The sequence below is a fragment of the Pyxicephalus adspersus genome, chromosome 2 (genome assembly GCF_032062135.1).
Source record: "Pyxicephalus adspersus chromosome 2, UCB_Pads_2.0, whole genome shotgun sequence".
Lineage (NCBI taxonomy): Eukaryota > Metazoa > Chordata > Amphibia > Anura > Pyxicephalidae > Pyxicephalus > Pyxicephalus adspersus.
The window spans coordinates 149,018,789-149,022,557 of NC_092859.1; positions in this window are offsets into that span (position 1 = coordinate 149,018,789).

Here is a 3,769-nt window from a genome sequence, read left to right on the forward strand (position 1 = left end):
ATATTTTCGGTTACTAACTTCCACTCGAATACGCCAGCACCTGAAATTGATAAATTGATCGAAGGCTTCTGATTTTGGATCGCGAATACGAATGCGCGAGCGAGCCTCCGATTTTGCTTGATGAATCAGCCATTCAGAGCCTTTTCTCACATTTACACTGGGGGAATGGGTGCAGGGTCATGCATGTTCCTGCAGCTGCAGTGTAATGTGCATATTGCATGTTGAGGAATGCAGTATCATTCATTTTTAAAAAGAGCAGTAAATTCAAGTACGTTTATGGCAAAGGAGACATGTGAGCTCAAAAAAAAACTTTGCCCAGCCCTAGGTATCTTTTCCTTCTTTGTTTGCAATGCTCAACACGCGACATGCTCTATTCCCAGAAATAGACCTGGAGAGACAATGTAACTCCTGCGCTATCATTGCTCAGCCAATGGCAGGAGAGGATTGTGGTGCACCTAGGAGAGCCAGCTGCAGAGATGGCGGCTTTGAGGAATGCAGTGACAGTATCCGGGACCTGTCATCACTGCAGAGCACTAAAACAAAAGCAGATGTGTGCCCAATATGGCAGAATAAGGCATAAAGCCCACCAGTAAACATTCTGCTTTAATGGCACCCCAATTATTATTACACAGTATTTATATAGTGCTGATATAAAAGGCAGCGCTGTACAAAGTCTATAGTTATGTCACTAGCTGTACCTCAAAGGAGCTCACAATCTAATTTCCCTACTGTGGGCAATTGTCATTAACACAGCCTAGGGTCAATTTTTGGGGGAAGCCAAATAACCTAACTACATGTTTTTGGGGATGTGGGAGGAAACCCACAAACATGGGGAGAACCTGCAAACTCCATGCAGATAATGTGCTGGGTGAGATTCGAACCTGCGACCTTGCGTTGCAAAGAGTGCTAACCACTAAGCAACTATGCTGCCCATTTGCAACTTTGATTGCTTTGCAGGCAAAATGCAGCAGGTCTGATTCACCAAGATCCTCCAAGACTGGAAAAGACTGAGAACCTGGGTGATCCAGAAAATGTTTTCAGTTCTGGAGCAGATCCATTCCAGGTTTGCTGGATTACCAAGATTCTCCCATGATCCATCTTGGAGAGCTTTATCAGCCCCAGTGTTTGTCCAATTATTTGACTTGTACTACATTAGTGAACCCATCCAAGTCAATAGATTGAGGATGACAAGGCCCTCAGGGGAACAAATAAATATAGAAGCAATGATTTGTAAATGTGATGTAATATATAGCAGCAATGATACCAGCATCCATTTACTCCTAATGCACATTTGCAACCTCAGACTATTACTTGTAGCATGGCTGATGGTTTCTATAGCATTGTATTCTAAATGTGGCCCTTTGGTGCTGTCAGGGGCCACACCTAAGAGCCCCTGAATTGCCAAACACTGCTTCATATGAACTCATTCTACTCCAAGGCTTTCTATATTCAGTAACATGCTTGGTTTGCTCTCAGCATTCCCCTCCCAACATGAGAACAGAGCACATGAGCATTCCCAGTGCAACATTTGAACGTACAACACTGCGCATGCGCGCACACTCATTCCTTGACAAGGCGTGTCTCTTTCCAGCCCTACGCGCGCCGTTGGGCAGGACAGGAGTGACGTCACTCAGAATGGCCAATCGGAGCACAGAACTCTGCAGTCTGGTGGCAAATTTGAAAGTGTTTGGGTAGGTTGAGGAAGAAGGAACGGTTGGAGCGGCTGACAGGATTCTAAAGACGTGTAGAGGAGCGGAGCGCCGGCCGTCCGCCATGAGGAAAAGGTGAGGGATAATGAGTTCATTAGGACTAATTGTCATTAGGTGGACAGGTGCCGGGATAGCGCTCACATATGTGTGTGATAATAGACTGGGGGAGGGGATGACAGCCGGTGGATGCGGGTCATATCCATGAAGAGATGGCGCAGTGTAGCCCTGGGTACGTCATGAAGGCTTATTAGCCTGTGTCTGTGTGTTGTAGGACTACAAGTGTCAGCCAGCCCATAACTGTGTGCTAGCTGCTCATATCAAACCTGTCAGTGAACAACAAATCCCAGCATGCCTAGCTCGTCCCTTAGCTTGGATTGCCAATCATACCGTGTATATGTTACTGCATTTATGTCAATGAGAAACATGAAGCTTTTTGGTCTGCTTTGCTATATCCGTAGTTAAGGTTGCGGTGGGACTACAATTCCCAGCATGCAGTGCACACTGCTTCCCCCATGCACCTATAGGGTGCTGCTATTGGCACCTGGCCACGCCCCCGAAACCTGGCTCAGGAAGAAACAGAGGGGAGAAGAAAAACAATGTGTTACAATGAATTTATGTATTAGTGGTTCTATAACTTTTTAACTTGTTGAACCCTTGAAAGCTTTCAGAAATCCCCTTCTATTATTTCTTTATCCACAACTCCTAGATTGTAAGCTCTTCGGGGGAAGGTCCTCTCCTCATCCTGTGTCAGTTGCAACCCCAATTTATGTACAGCACTGTGTGATATGTTGGTGCTACATAAATCCTGTTTAATACAAATATTATTAACTCGCAGTATATTAGTGTGGTGATCATTGGGAAGAATTCCTCTTACATTGTTGGCCAGTGGGAAAAAATGTCGCCCTTACAGATAGCCTAAAATTTAAAGAGGAACTAAACTCAAAAGTCCCCCAAAACAAAAACAAAAAAAATACACTTGCCTTTATTTCTGCAAAGCAGTTTATCGGTCCGGAGGTCTTTTCCATCTGGTCCCGCATTGTCCCGGTATATGTCTTCGGGCTGGTGCCATCTTCGCCTCTTCTTCCGGATTCTTCCTCCTACGTCACGCGACCAAATGTACGAGATTGGGTGGCGTAGATGGGGGTAAAAAACTTTCCGATCTCACTGCGCATGCGTAAGATCGGCAATTTTTTTTCCTTTTGACGAAAAGGCTCCTTCTGCACATGCCTGAGCATCTCCGGCATGCCCTCCAAGAGCCTCCCGGGAAGCCTGACGTAACGATCCTGGCAGGTCCTGCCCTCTCATTCATTCTCAATTCCCTATTTGATTGAGAATTAAAGGGGCAGTGCTGCACTGTTAAAAAAGTTTTGCCTACCCTTTTATGTAAAGTGACAATTCTGAGTTTAAGTACGCTTTAAATTGACCTGAGATTTGCTCATTGCACAAGAAACCCCAAAACTCTGCAGGAACCCTGACTGAGAATCACTGATGTAGACGGACCAATGATTCTGCCCGTGTCCCCGCGCAGGTATTTGAAGTGAGCTGCGGCTATAAACATTCAGGAATTCCAGTTGTTGGCTAAATATTAACACAAATTTAAATCATTGCTGGTCGCTGAGCTGTCAGAGAAATAATGGCATGTTGGTAAAAAGTCATCAATATCAAAAGTCTAGCCATTCTGTGCTAGCAATAACACACAATGCAAGTTGTTTTATTCCATTCCTATTCTTCTCTTCTGCAATCTCCTGTGTGCTGGATTACAGATATATTTAATATTGTAACAAAGGCAAATATGAAAGTCACGGCTTGATGCTTTTGTTGGAGCATTTCTTGTTTCTAAGCAGATATGTATGATTAAATAAGACTGGATTTAAATATGGAAGCTGATCTATGCTGGGCATGATGGCTGCCTGGCTTTTACTGACCAGAGAACATACAGAATATTAGTATTAAACAGGATTTTTATAGCACCAACATATTACGCAGCACTGTACATTAAATAGTGGTTGCATATGACAGAAAGATACAGACAGTGACACAGGAGGAGGACAGGACCCTGC